This window comes from Rissa tridactyla, chromosome 9 (assembly GCF_028500815.1).
Source record: "Rissa tridactyla isolate bRisTri1 chromosome 9, bRisTri1.patW.cur.20221130, whole genome shotgun sequence".
In the NCBI taxonomy this organism is placed as follows: Eukaryota; Metazoa; Chordata; class Aves; order Charadriiformes; family Laridae; genus Rissa; species Rissa tridactyla.
In genome coordinates this window covers 26,583,356-26,598,145 of record NC_071474.1, presented here as the reverse complement: position 1 = coordinate 26,598,145, position 14,790 = coordinate 26,583,356, and positions in this window count along the sequence as shown.

Below are 14,790 nucleotides of genomic sequence, written 5' to 3'. Positions count from 1 at the left end.
GGGAACTCTTATGAAAGACTTGATTTTTTTTTTTTTTTTTTATTCTAGTCCTACTTTGTAATTATTGACAAACTAAATTCCTCTGAAGGGAGGTGGAAGCATTTGACAACAGAGAATGAAATAATGGAAATAAATTTTGATAGTAAACCTTTGTTGCAGTAAAATGCTGCTTTCCAAAGTGTTCTGTAGATTGTGTCTTGAACTGACACATGAAGTGTGCAGTCTGCTGTGACTTAAACTCCTGGACTGTCTTCTAAGTGATGCTGATGGGCAACATGACAGACATACAGAACCAATTTTTCGTACAGAAGTGCTATAAAATGTTCAGAGCTTTGCTGTACTACTCTTTTGCAAAACTCAAAAACAAGTTGCAGGTTGGGCTTTGACCTCTGCATTCCTCGTCCCGAGGTATTCCTCTGCATGCTCCCTTGTGAGAGAGGCACCTGCTGCTCCTGGCATCCCACAGGCTGTAATTTCTTACAGCAAGAGTAAGAAGGAAGAGGAAAGTCCTGCCACTACCACAAACTGTCACTCCTGTGCATGGGGAACTGCTGTGTGTGATGGTTGGAATCCCCTTTTGGTCCGGGTGAGAGCCCTGCATCTGTGGAAAAGATCACAGACAAAATTGATTCTTGGCTTCACCAAACTATTCCTTCTAAATTCTTCCAAGCTGGAAAGCGCAGTTCCTGCTTTGGTGGAAGGAACCTGGAGATGCCTCTTGGACTGAACCAGATTTACAGGGGAAGAGCGGAAAGGACTGTGGAAATAAGCTACAGCAAAAGACAAAAATCCCTACAAGATGTTTGGGCTGGGGCTGGAGCCCTGCCATCTGCAAATATTGACATCTTCACAAATCCAAACAAACCTTTGCTGCCTGAGAAAGAGTCTTTGTTAGCTTCTTCAGTTGGCAGTGGGGGAAAGCTGGGATGTAAACTGTTGTAAGAGCTTTTAAATACAAGGCAGTAGTGCCTGAGAACATTATATCTCAAGGACAAATATTTTCTGCTGTTCATAAGGACCCATCCTGTTAATGTGCAAGGGCAGCAAGAGGAACAACCTTGTTAATTGAAGTTAAGAGTGCAGTTTTGGTGTAGTGAGTGAAAGCAAGAACCATGCAAACAACAGAAACGCAATCCTGTTGAGGAACCCCATGGAGACACAGGATGGATAGAGAGGTATTCGAGCACTGGAGCAAAGCGGAAAAGTAAATGAGGGAAAGAAAACTGGGATCTAAAACCAGGCAGAGAAACACTAAAAAGAAGTATCTGGCTGTGCTTCTCTTCTGCGCTTGCTGCTGCTCTTACCCCTCTTAGTTTGGGGCAAACGAAATTCTTTGGACTGAAAGATTGTGGGGCAGGTGCGGACCCATTGCAGATGCCCCTGTAGGTAATTGTATCTCCTGTAGGTTATGGTGGACACACACCGGTTCTGCCGGAGCAGGCCCTACCCCAGCCCCTGTGAGCCATGCCGGGCTTGGCGCCGGCACACGTCTGCGTGTGCTGGAGATGCTGGTGTGAAGCCCTGGCAGGGTTGGTACCCTGTAGCTGGGGCCGGAGGATGCCCTGTGGCGTAACGGTGCCTGCGGCGGCGGCCACTCCCCAACGTGCAGCTCGAAGCTGCAGGGAAGGCAGTCAGCAGCCGGGGCTGAGTCGTGGCTCCGAGCAGCTCTGCTGCCAGGTAACCTTTCTGGGAACACTTTTTCTGCGCCTGGATTGTGAAAGTTGCTAAAAATTATCATGCCAAAGCTGTAGCCATGATGCACTTCCTGCCTTGATTCCCCCCAGCTCCAGTGGCCTCTCATTTACCTCCTCTTTGCAAACTATAAATCCGCAGCCCTTTTAGAGTGATGATTGCTCGAAATTGCTGTCAGCCAAAAAGCATAGTAGTGATTTCTTCAGAAGGTGAAACCTTTTTTATTAAATAATAGCCCTCAGCTTTCAGATTAGTTTAATTAAACACCACATCCTAAGCCTAATTCAGCTAAAAGCTGTTTCCCAGATGCTATTTAGCTTGAAACTGAAGGCCTATTCTTTTTTTCTGGTTTTCAGAAGAGAAAATTCTATCCTTTATTTCCCAAAAAGCTTGAGGAAGTTCCTGGACTATGTCACCTAGTTCTAAATTTGAAAGTTCAAGCAATTTCATTGCCACTTGAAATGGCAGCCCCTTCTTGAGTGCATCGCACAAGGAGCGTAGTTCCACAAGAAGTCTTGATTATTATATCAAAATGAGTTTGTTTCTTTCAGAAACCCCAATTTGCGCTGATGTCACAAGACAAGATTGTACTCAACCCGGTAACTGATCCAGGTCTGCAGTGGGACTTTCATCTACGTGGATATTAAACTACATCTGCGCCATAGAGCTAGAAAAAAGCACGTTTCTGGCGTTCCCACCGCTTTTTGATTGCTAGTTGGGCAAAGATCTGAAAGTATTTCCATTTCCAGAGTTCTGTTTCTTACCTGTTAATGGAAGCTGGAAAAAAAAGTATGAAGAAAATGACATTTACTCAATTCACTTCTCCAGAAATGGAAAAGAAACATTAACATTAAAATGCATTTAATGTTAGATTCTGTTAGAGCAGGGATTGATCGACTAATCTTTGCAAATGGAAACTGATGGATGAAAGCATCTCTGGAGAAACCTTAGAAGTTTTTGATCAAAAAGGCAGCACTGCTATTCCTCGCCAGGACCCTGGCAAATGGATTTCGGTGGTTTGTGTTTTATAGAGCTGGGATACGTGCTAGCTTGGTGGCTTCCTTTAGAGCATTTTCAGTTCAGCAGTGTTTTAGAAAACCCAGAGAACTTTACAATCAGCACATTTGAAAGCACAGACCTGGAGTTTTTCAGCAAAATGCTTTAAAGCTTTTTTTTTTTTTTTTTAAATATTTTTAGTTAAGATTTGTCCTTATCTAAAGGTCTTTTGCAGAAAAATTCTTTTGCTTACATGAAGTTCCCGTGAAAGCCTGGCAGACTTACTTCAGCTTGGGTAATGGCCTGGGGGTCACAGCTGACACCGCTGTGGGCCAGACCCTGACCCAGCCAAACAGAGTAGGAGCTCTGGAGGCAGCAGAGCTGAGAGCTGAAGGATGCGCCTGTTCCTGGGAAGAGCATGCAGTTTCATTTTCTTGGAAAAGCACCTACAGTTTCCAGAAGAATATTATTCACAATTTTGCTCCTGCAGGAAATAAGGTGTCTTTAAGGCTTTATTCTGATTCAGAATTCTTTTGAAATAACAGAATTGCTCTCAGAAAAGAAGTTACCAGCTTTGTCTAGAAGCCAAATAATATTTGTCTGCATGCTTTATCTCTCCTCTTTTGGAATAGCTTTGAGCTGGGTATATTACTTGATTTTTTAAAATCTTACTATTATATAAAATATTGCCTTAAAAATGAAAACTTTCCAGTAATTCTTTCTAGTCAATACCTTGCTTAGGCTGGCTTCATGCTTCTCGTAGGACATGAGCCTTGTAAAAACTTACGATGCCATGAAAAGCATCTTCATGCTGTTTGGGCTTTGTAGAGGTAGGCCGCTTCAGATATGGTTTGCAGGAGAATTGGTGGAATAAAGGAATGGCTCAATCTTGAGAAAGATTATAAGGGGGGGAAGCACAAGAGGGCCTTTGTCCTGAAAAAAACTCTCTCTGATTTGTTTTGTAAAAAGGAACGCTCTAAATGCAAAAAAAGACGCAGTTCCTTCTATTAATGCACATTTCATTCCTTTGTAACAATTTCCAAGCTGTATTGTTAATGAGGAAAACCAAATCAAAACTCATTCTAGCCTTTGAAATTACTTGACAGTTTTTCCTCTCCTGTTTCCAAGCTTGTATGGGTGGGTTGAATCAGGCTGGTTAGCACTTTCTGTCGTGACTCCGGTGGCTGGAGTCAGCGGCCTGAGCGGGAATACCTTGGGTTTGGGTCCATCTGCTCCCCCTGCCAGTGTCGGTAGCTCACGTATGGCAAAACCAGAGGTGGCGGGGTGGTTGCACAAATTCCCCAGCAGTTCTGCCTGTGTGCAGGGAGTGTGCTGGGGCTTTTTTTGCTTCGCCTGCTTAAGCTCCATCTGTGTTTCCTGTGGGAAATCTGCAGCTGTATGGATGTTTGCAAAGAATTCCTTGGCGGCATGCTGTCAAACACCAGCCAGGGAAAATTACACTTTGGATGAAGGAATGGTCCCATCTCTCTGAAATTACTTGATTTCATGGTGCTGAGTCCCGAAGGAGGAAAATTGGTGGCTAGCGGTGTTTCTGCTTTGGTTTAATTGAAGAGGTTGCTCAAAAAAATCTCGTTTGGGTGTGGTGATTTTTGAATTTAAGCACATCTTTTCCTCTTTCCCAAGTGCATGGGAAGCATTTTGAGTTTAGTGCCAAAATTCATCTTTTTGCTAACGCGCAGACATGCACCCAAAAGTGAGGTTTTTGTTATTCTGAAGGGTAAGGTGAGAGCGTGTTGAACAAAGAGAAACTGTATTTGACTGTGGATGAGTGAATTTGCATTGAAGTTATTGTATGTCTCTGTTCTTAAAACAAATTCCCAGTCTGCAGCCCAAATGTCATGTTGTCAGACTGATACTGGGAAGTGGATTATTTAATGTGATATTCTACTGTCCCTTATCCAATCAAATATGTGGAATTTTGTATTTACTGACTGTCCAGCTTCCCTGGGCTGAAACACCAGAGAAATCAGATTTAAGTATTTGTATGTAATTGTGTTTCTCTTCTGTGTAATGGTGAAGATTAAACGACCATCTTCTATCCCATGGGGGACGCTTCACCCCCTGCCTTTGGGCGGTGGGGAGGATGAGGGGCCCTCTGAGCACCCTCACAATTCTTTCCTATGATAAGAGCAAACGTGGTGTTTGCTTTCAGTCCGTGAAAATCCACGAGTCTTTGAAGTTGTAGTGAACAAAGTACTCGGGGACATCAGGGGTGATTTCGGGACACAGGGGCGTGGGGGGAATCTTTAAACAACATGGAGTTTTGCTGAAAACTCCCCAGTGCTTCAAACGGAGGCTTAAACTGACACCAACTTTTTATCGTGGTATGTCACTTGTTTTCCTTGGTGTGGAAAATATAAAACCAAGGAGGCAAAGCAGGGAGGAAGAAGTACGATGCTAAGTATATTAATACCTACTATAGAAGCAGCTTTCCTTCTTCAGGATTGATTTTGCTGAGAAATAAATGTGAAGCACTTGTGAAATGAGTCATTCAATTTGCCCATGCTAAATTAGTTGGTTAAACTTAGGAAAATGCATTTTACGTTTACTAATGTAACTGCAGCTAGGAAGACTTTTGCTAACGAATTCTCAATGAGACTAATTTGGAAAGCATTTCTGTGTGCGACTTCCATATGCAGCTCTGCTGGGGAGGGAAGACGAAAGCCTGATGGTGCAGGGCCTGCATTGCTTCCTTACGTTTTTGAATGGATTGGGGAATATACTCAACTTTGAATAAAAAATTTCCCAGCTCTGCTGACTAACCCTAATGTGCTTCCAGTAGGCTGCTGCCAAAAGCTGCTCGTTGGGATTATTTAGAGGTGCCTTGCTCACTCTTGCTTCCCAGGCAAAAGTGGCCCCTTGCAGAGGAAGTCAAGGGTAACACAGGGAAGAGTGTGGCCGGTAGGTCGAGGGAGGTCATTCTCCCCCTCTACTCTGCACTGGTGAGGCCACAACTGGAATACTGCATCCAGTTTTGGGCTCCCCAGTTCAAGAGGGACAGGGAACTGCTGGAGCAAGTCCAGCGAAGGGCAACTAAGATGATTGAGGGACTGGAGCATCTCCCTTATGAGGAAAGGCTGAAAGAGCTGGGACTCTAGCCTGGAGAAGGCCGAGGGGAGACTTTATTATGGCATACAAGTATCTAAAGGGTGGGATGAAGGAGGATGGTGCCAGACTCTTTTCAATGGTTCCCAGTAACAGAATGAGGGGCAATGGGCACAAGTTGGAACATGGGAAGTTTCGTTCAAATACATGGAAAAACTTCTTTACGGTTAAGGTGACAGAGCACTGGAACAGGCTGGCCAGGGAGGTTGTGGAGTCCCTTCTCTGGAGATTTTCAAGACTCGCCTGGATGCAGTCCTGAGTGATGTGCTCTGGGCAATCCTGCTCTAGCAGGGGAGTTGGACTAGATGATCTCTAGAGGTCCCTTCCAACTCTGAAGATTCTGTGATTCTATGAACTGTTTATATATAGTTTTATCTCTTCTGTACTAATCATCAGAGTCAAAGAAGCCCTGCCAATAAATGCAGGGAGTATGCAGTCCATTGCTGCAGAAGGTCAAGGTTTTGTTCCTCTTTGCACTTTGGTACTGAAGAACTTTGATAGAGAGGAAAAGATCAAAGGGGGTGATAGTGCTGCTATAGTTTTCTCTTTTTCCTGCTCTGGAAGAAAGGCATCCAAGATGCTTTGGAGTCACAGAGGAAAGGCAATCTGAGCTGATAATTGATTTTTCTAGAGTACAGAAGGCCAAATAGTGACTCATGGACTAAATCCTGTTTGCAAAGCAGCCTTCTGACCTGAGAGAATGACAAATGGCTGTGTGACTTACCAGCTCCTCAGCACAGGGAGCAGCGCCGGGTTCACAGCGCTTCCACTCCCCACATGGGTTGGGCGCAGGCCTGGTTGAGCAGCAGGCTGGCTGGGGGGGCTGATGGCTACCATGGCATGGAGATGAGCTGCGCTGGCATCACGCCAGGTTTTAGTGCAGGTCCTGTAAGGAGCTCACCAATCACCACAATCACTTGTGCGCTCAAGAACAAAATGAATCGAAAAAGTTTATCAAAGTATTATATTTAAAGTGATTGCTCATAAAAAGCACTGACACACAGAAACAGAAGCCACAAAGCTGCTTTCATATCTTTAAAACAGCAACAAGCCCGACATACTGACAACTACAACCATCCCCTGAGCAGGAAGGTCAGAAATAAAACACGCTGCAGGACTTGCGGGTGCCCCCGAGGAGCCTAACACAGAGGGGAGGGAGCGGCAGCAGCAGGTCCCATACAGAAAGCTACTTGAAGCAAGTTGTCTACACGCGCCTGAGCTTCAAGCTCAAACTGTAAGTAACAAAACTAAAATTAGCTCTGTTTGTTATGAATCATTATTGACTAAATGATTTATAGTACAAATAGCTTCTACAAGTGACTGCAAACGCAGGTGGTCTTTCTATTGCCTTTCTCACTGATTGGAATAAGGTCACTTTGACTCCATGTGGCATTGGTTTGGATTAATTTCAAACTTTCCACGGAGTCCTCCATCCTCGAGACACATAGCCTGCTAAGACTTTTGGAGGTGGAATGACTGATAGCAAAGAATAACAAAGTTAATAGCAGCTTTTTCACTTCTATCAACAAAATCACACCCTTCCTTGTTTTCCTGCTTGGCTACTGCATGCAGATGGCATGGGGTCTGGGAGGACAATTTTAGAGCTGATGAACATCTCAAGTAATTATTCTAAACCAGGGTGTTGTTGGTGTGTATCGCTGTGGTTGTTGGGCACACGACAGTGTTCTTGCTGTAGGTAGCAGGGAATCGGTGCACCAGGCTGTCAGTCCCTTCCCACATCTCAGTAGTTCCTCTCTTCTTCAGGCCATTCCGTCTCCCTACCACAGCAGTATTCCATCGGCAGGGGAGTTTGTGTCCCTTTTGGATTTTTCTGCCTAACAAGGGAAAAGGAGTAGGCCCTTATTTTTGCTCCTGACAACAAAATAAAATCAGCATTTTCGAGATGACTGGAAAAAACCGCAATACGCTGTCATAACGGGTTTTTTGCAATGCTCCTGTCAGGTATTGTAGAATCACAATATTTTGTTAGACTATTTCATTTCCAAACTAAAACTTGCTTTTCCAGGTTGGGTTTGCTGTTTGTTATATGAAAAATGCTTATCATCAGTGCACCAAAAAATTCATGTAAGCCATCCAAGGTATCAGAATTTCTAGAAAGGAAAACGATTACTAATTGTGGATTTTTTCCCAACCTACAGAAAAATCTATTTTTGAATGTATTCAACATAATTGCTCATTACATAAGTATGTTAAAATGTACAACACCCTTACCGTGTCGTCTTTCATTGAATGTCATGCTGTGAATTACAAATCTGTTAATGTAGATGTAGAACTTGCACATTCCAAATGCAGAGATCTATTTTCTGTTCCAAGTCTTTTATGAGCCCATCTGTGATTGCCAGTTTGTAAGATGTGGATAGGAGCAATACGCGCTTCCATGCAGGTTGTACATAAACTCTGTACTCTTTCTAACTACTGTAACATGCAGTTTGTCAGCTTTAGAACGCCAACCAATTTTTTTGTCTTAAGTTATGATAATTTATGCAGTATTTATGTACTGAAGCTTTTCCATAACTGCTTTCTGACTAAGAAACCATTAGGAGCCCAAATTATAAAAATCATAATTAACTGGGTATGTGGTAGAGCTGTCTAGCAGCGATCTCTTTATGCAAGAGATGTGGTCTGCCTTACAAATGAGGATTTAATCATCAGCTCTGTACCAGATTAGTAGAGGGCAGAGAATCTATCACTACAGGTTAATCAGGCATAATGGGGGCTTTTTGACAATGGAACTGTCTCAGCAAGGAGTGTAGTGGTGTGCTGCTGAGCGGAGTAAGCCAGCAGAACCCCAGGTGTGAAGCAGAGGAGTCTGGGGTGATGGAGAGCTCTGCAGTTCGCCCCTCCTGTGGATCTGAATGGGCTTGGTGGGCTGCACTGGGAACGCTGCCTCGTGCGACCTACTTGTGCTGCAAGGGTTGTCAAGCCGGTGCCGACATCAAACTGCTCCACAACTAGAACTTGCAGAGAAGATGTGGCATTTGGGCTTTGTCTGTGTGTGTGGTTTTATTTTTATTTCTTTTCTCTTCCTCTGCAAGACAGAATTATTCTGTCCAAGTGAGGCCGATGCTCCCTATGGCTATGGGGGGGCAGTTCAGCAAGGACACAGCTGGGGAAGGCCTGAGGGATTCTGGCAAGCTTAGACCATGTCCTCTTTGAGCCCCTCCATGGGTACAAATGTACTGCTGCTGTCAGCTGGTGTTTATTTTTTGTCTTTTCCGCTTTCGCCAAATGACAAAGTTGCAGTGATCCCATGGATTGTCTTGGATTTCTCAAAGTCAAAGTAGGTGGAGAGTTTTAAAGCAAAGGATGGTTTAGGCCATGTCACTGCTGTTACCCGCAGTCCAGCATTTGTGTGTCTTGGGAAAAACCAAGCCTAAAGCTGTCTGAAATTATGCTGTTTTGTTAGTTTGAGGCTTCCCTTTTTCCTGTAGGATGGAACTGTCTGTGTCAAACAAGGTGTGCAACAGCAGCCACGTTGTAAAACTGGACTAAGCATGACCTGCTGCTCTGGGGGAGAAACTGCTGTTACCTGCTCGGACGCTGGGGACGCTGGCGGTGCTGTGATCTTTTAGGCCTGTGAAGGTTGAATGAGTAAATAACTGTTGAATGGGTAAATAACTCTGGCTGTGCCTGGGCCAGCGGTGAAGAGCAAAGCCCAGCTTTGCCTGAGCTTCCTCAGAAGGGGCGATGAGCAAGACCCATTGAGGGACTCTGTGGAGTGATCGCTGTTTGGGGCACCGGGGAGAAGGGGAAGCAAATCCTGTCTCTGTTGTAAACTTCTCCCGGGCTTTGGGGAAGTCCTTTGTGCTCCAGTTCCTCTGGGACACGACGAGTGTGGGGCCCTGCCATGCACGGACTGCTCAGGTACTCGGTGAGCTGCTGCGGAGCGTAACATCAAACAGCTCTTTGACATGAATGAATCTTTGCCAGGCTCCAGCTGGATTCACTGGCTGGCTTGGCCATGGCTCTGTATGTAGTTGCTCCTAACAGTGTCTTTGCAACGTTGTGAAACCAAAAGTATAATTTTGTATTTTATATATGTGTGTGTATGTATATATTCTATTTTTTTTAATATGTATAAATCTTATATAGAAGGAAAGCTTGCCTGAAGTATTTTCGGGTTTAAAAAAAAAAAAAAAAAATCTCAACAGAAAATGTGACTCTTCTGGGTGTCTCACTGAAATTGAGCGTTTTGTTTTTTAATCGTGTTCCCCCCCCCCCCCCCCCTTTTCATTGTGTGTTCTCTTGCAGTTTGAGTGAGAATCTGTTTCTGGTTGAGCTTTCTGGTGCCCAGGCTTGCAGAGAAGGAGCAGTGCCCAAGGGGCAGACTCTCATTCTGACTTACCAACATGTCCTGAGCGCGATACTTCCTTGTGACAGCCCAGCAAACTGAGTGACCTTCCATAAAATAGATGAAACTCAGGAAACTAAGCATCTTCAGTGCAGCTACATGAAAATATTTGAATTACAAGGACACTTTTTCAGAAAGATGAAGTTGGGTGGTTACAGAACACTTGCTTGACCTGCCAGCTGGCGGAAGAGCTGTCTTTCTTCCCCAGCCTCTCCATCTGAATGCAAGAGGTCTCTTGTTGCCTATCATGATTCTAATTTTGCTGGGGAAAAAAAAGAAAAATCTGTGTCAATGATGCCATAGTCTAAACTATTGTGAACTGTAGGGTTTTTTTTTGAGCATTTCTTGATCAGTGTGGGTTGCCATAGATAATAATAGTATCTTACCACTTTTCCTCTGTGCTGTGCAAGGTTGCTGTCGGATTCTAAAGACTGTCTGGTGCTTGTCAGGGGTTAGCGAAGAAAATTAACTCGGTGCAGGCTAAGTGAAGTAAAAAGCAGCTTAGGATGTATTCTTCTTGAACATTTCAACAACCTTCAGGATTAAAAAGCCTGACCTACCACCCCCTACCTATTCCGGACCATGTCCTGTCTGTCCATCCATCCGGCAGGGGCTCTTCGCATCTGTGGGAGTGGTGTTTGCTTTGCCCTCACCCCCAAAAATTCACAAATGGTTGAAGTGTTGATGGGTTTCTGTCCTTCCTCCTGAGCTCTGCGTTATGGCCTGTCAGTGGGCCTGTCTTCAGAAGCTATTATAAATTCTGCATTTATTTTAGCCTCGTTTCCTAAGGAATTAAATCTTATTCAGGCACATTGTCAGTCTGTCCCTCTGTGTTCCCCTGATCATTTTTTAACCTCTTGTCAGATTTTGGTAAAATCTGTCAGGGAGATAGATCTCTAACTTATGGAATTCCTTCAGATTTTATGAAAGCAGATGTCTAATTAAAGGAAAGCAACCCAGTTAGTGTCCGGAAGGGAAATGTTTCATCATGTGTTTAGCCCTTGAGTTCGTCAGAGAATTTTCGTGAAAGAAATACAAATATCCCAAATATAACAAAGCTTTGGCTTGTGCCGGCGATGTGTTACACATCAGGGAGTCCAACCACAAGGCACAAACCTACTGGCATTGTTGGTCCTGTAGCTCATAGTTTGTTGTTTCCATTAACTATTTTATGAAAACAAAGCAAGCTATTTAGGAAGTTGAGTCAAGATTTGTATTTCCACACCAGCTGTTTCTTTTGGGCCGTTGTTTTTGTATTATTGTAGTAAAAATAAGCTTGTATAAAGAAGTGAGGGAGCTAATGTTGTGAACTGTCTTGTTTGGTTTGGGATGGAGTTTCTTGGTGTGAGTGTGTGTGGAAGGGGGCAGAGAGCTGCTGTCCTGGGCTTGGAGTTGGTCTGGGGGTGAATTCAGCTTTGACCCAGCTTTGAGCAAGAGGTTGGACTAGATGACCTCCCTAAGTCCCTTTTTTTTTTTTTTTTTTTAAATCAATTACTCATTATAATTTCTACCCTCTTGTTACATCCCTCTCTCTTTCTTTTTTTCCCCTTTCTAATGAAAAAATCAACCCGTGATTTTAGTCCACCACCCTCACCCCCCCACCCCCCAGCATCCTCCAGTATCCGTGCTCTGCGGATTACTTCCATCAAGCTCCTGCAGCGAGGCTACTGCAATTTAAAGGCCTTTGAAGCCTCCATAAAATTACAAGATGGCATTTCTGATGCAGTCACAAAGAGACATTATATCTGGCCACAAGCAGCTAGCAGGAAAGAGAACATTTTTTACATTGTTTTATAGCGTGTGGTTCCAGTAGCGATGTTTGAACCCGTTCCCATTATATTTCTGTGACTGCTCTTGTACCAATCAAGCTGCTTTCATCTGGGCCCTGGATAAGGAGGTGTCAAAGATAAATTAGTTCCTGTAATTAGGTGCAGCAGCTGGATGTCTCACCTAGCTGGCAGAACAGTAGCTAACGCATGAGGACTGTGAAAGCGTGTACTAGTCTAAGAAACAAGTTTCTTGCTAGAACTGCAAATTGTTCCCTGGCAGGGAGAGGAGCAGGGCTCCGAGAGGCTACCTCGGCGTGCTTCTGGGGACAGCGTGCCGCACGGCTTGCCGCTGTGCCATTTGGACAAATGAACTGCTCGGAAAAGGGTAAGCTGTGAAGGTGTCTGTGGAGCTGGGATCACAATTTTGCTAATCTAATTTATATTTCTTTGACAGTAGCTATAACATTACATCAGAAGCTGTAACTTTACTTCAGTTTTGGAATCTATAATGGTGATAGGACCAAGATGATGCTCTTCATTGCCACTGAAAGAAAATAAAGTTTTTAGCAGAATTATTATGGTGATTAAATCTCTTTGGGAGACAAGGGGATTTTTAATTGATGAAAAATATCTTATATTATTTCAGAGAAGGGAAACTGAGCATAAGCAGAAGCAGAACATGGAACCCAAAGAAGACTGGGAAATATTGCCTCCCTTATTAAATAATAATTTTTCAATATTTGTTACAGTTGAACTGTATTTTTTGTCATAACTTTTATGACATTAAATGAATCTTAAGCTCTCTTTCCAGGGCTCAGGAGGTGTTCCGCATGTTTGCTTGGAAAAGTATGGTTAAGGTCATTTTAGACTGATATGGAATTAGGGGCACAAAACTGAACCTCTGAAACCATGCAGGTTTTGAAACACATTTCACTATTTTTAAATCTTTTGTCAAATGCTGTGAATGGCTTCTGTGCTTTGCTCTATTAATGAAAAATTAATTACTTGGGATTGTACTGCCATAATGGCTCCAAATTTGACTCTTGGCAGCTCTAGATGATAAAAAAAAAGGTGAAAAAGAGCAAAGAGCCCTAAAAATCTGAAGAGTTTTAAACCCATGTTGCCATGCTATCCTTCATTAAACAAACAGATTTCTAGCCAAAAAAGCAATAAACAGTCCCACTCCTTTTGTTCTCTGTATGTAAATCCAATTACAAAAGACAAACACAGCTTTTTTCTCAGCAGACAGTTATTTAAACAAATATCACCCTGGGGGGGGGGGCCGGGTGGGGAGGGAAATACTTTGACCATTCCCTTGCTGCCTTTACTGGAGAGAGATAAATCCATTAAGAAGCATCTCAAAACCAGGGGACTCTGAAAGGATATTTGTTTTAACCAAAAGTATTCCTTTCAGATGTTTTCAGTTTCATCAAACAATGCTTAATCTACATGTCATAAATATTATAGCTTTTCTTCTTCAGGTCTCAGACAATTGCATTGTCTCTGGAACAATTCAATTCACTTACCCACTGCGGTACCCTAATCTTATACCCCAGAATGCTCCTCAGTGCCCTCTGCTGCCCTGGCAGGTTGGGCGGTTGTTCTGGCTCCTCATGGCTTCTGCCTCACAGAGACTATTTTGAAAGAGGAGGGAAGGAAAAGTGGCACGTTTGTGGCAGGGTTGTTCTGTTTCAGACAGGAAGCAGTACGATTGGGCAGTGAATTTAGAGAAGCGCAGCATTAGCTGTGAGCACATTTCCCAGTGCAGGCTGTGTGTGACAAAGGGCTTCTAGAAAAAAGCAATTGCCTTGCTTTTCTTCATAGCTCCTCCTGCTCTTCGTGGAAGAGCTAGTTTATTTCTTTCTCTGGTTGTCCACTGCGATAGGTAGTGCGAAGTCTCCAAATGAGCTCGCGACAGCTCTGTCTTGGAGAAGCCCTTCTGCCCTGTTCTTTTACCCGCTTGCTTCTTCCACTTATTTGAGCTCAGTTACTGCTTCCACATCTCGTCTTGGTTACCCACCACTGGAGCGTCACTACCTGGTGTTTTCTGCTTCCTCTCTTTCTCTGACTGCCTCAACCTGTGCTGGATTTTGGGCTTCCTGAACATGAACATTATTTTGTCCTGTCTGCATGCTTTTGTTGTGCATGGTTATGTTTTGTATTATAATACAAATAAATAGAATGCTAACAATTACATTGGAAGGAGCCAAAGGAGAAAAAGTTATGACTAGGACTGTTTATTATCCTTCAACTCTGATTTTGGTTCTTTTCTTGACCTGCAGAACTACTTTGCAATTAAAGCAGCTGCTATATTCAAGAAGTGTTTGAATGGAAAATATTTTGGCATATTATGGGGAAAGTGACACAAGTACTGTGAAAGGTTTGATGGTGGTGCTATTCTGCAATGTATTCATGCCTCCAAGGACCATCAATTTCTCTGATAAATGTTGAACAATGAGTCTGTTAGAATGATGTTAGACCGTGAGAGCATGTGCAGTGCTAGCAAAAATATTTTTTCGTACTAGGGTTGATGTCTTCAGAAAGTGTTGATGCGTCTTCTGTTTGCCATACTTCACTGTTCATCATGTGAGTATGCAGAGATTGCATCTAATGTTAAAAGAGACTGTTGAATGTGCAAGGTTTTTTTTAGGCACCTTGAGAAAATTGTTTTCAGAGGTCTCTGCTCCAACTTCCAGCCCCTGCTCCTCCAGGCGTGATGCTTTCAGCTCTGTTCACTATGAATGCGCCCCCTAGTCCCAGCCTTGCCTCTCACTGCCATCAGCAGCCATTGCCAAGCAGCTGCAAGAGAGGAAAGGTGTCGAAGGTGGCCGAGCA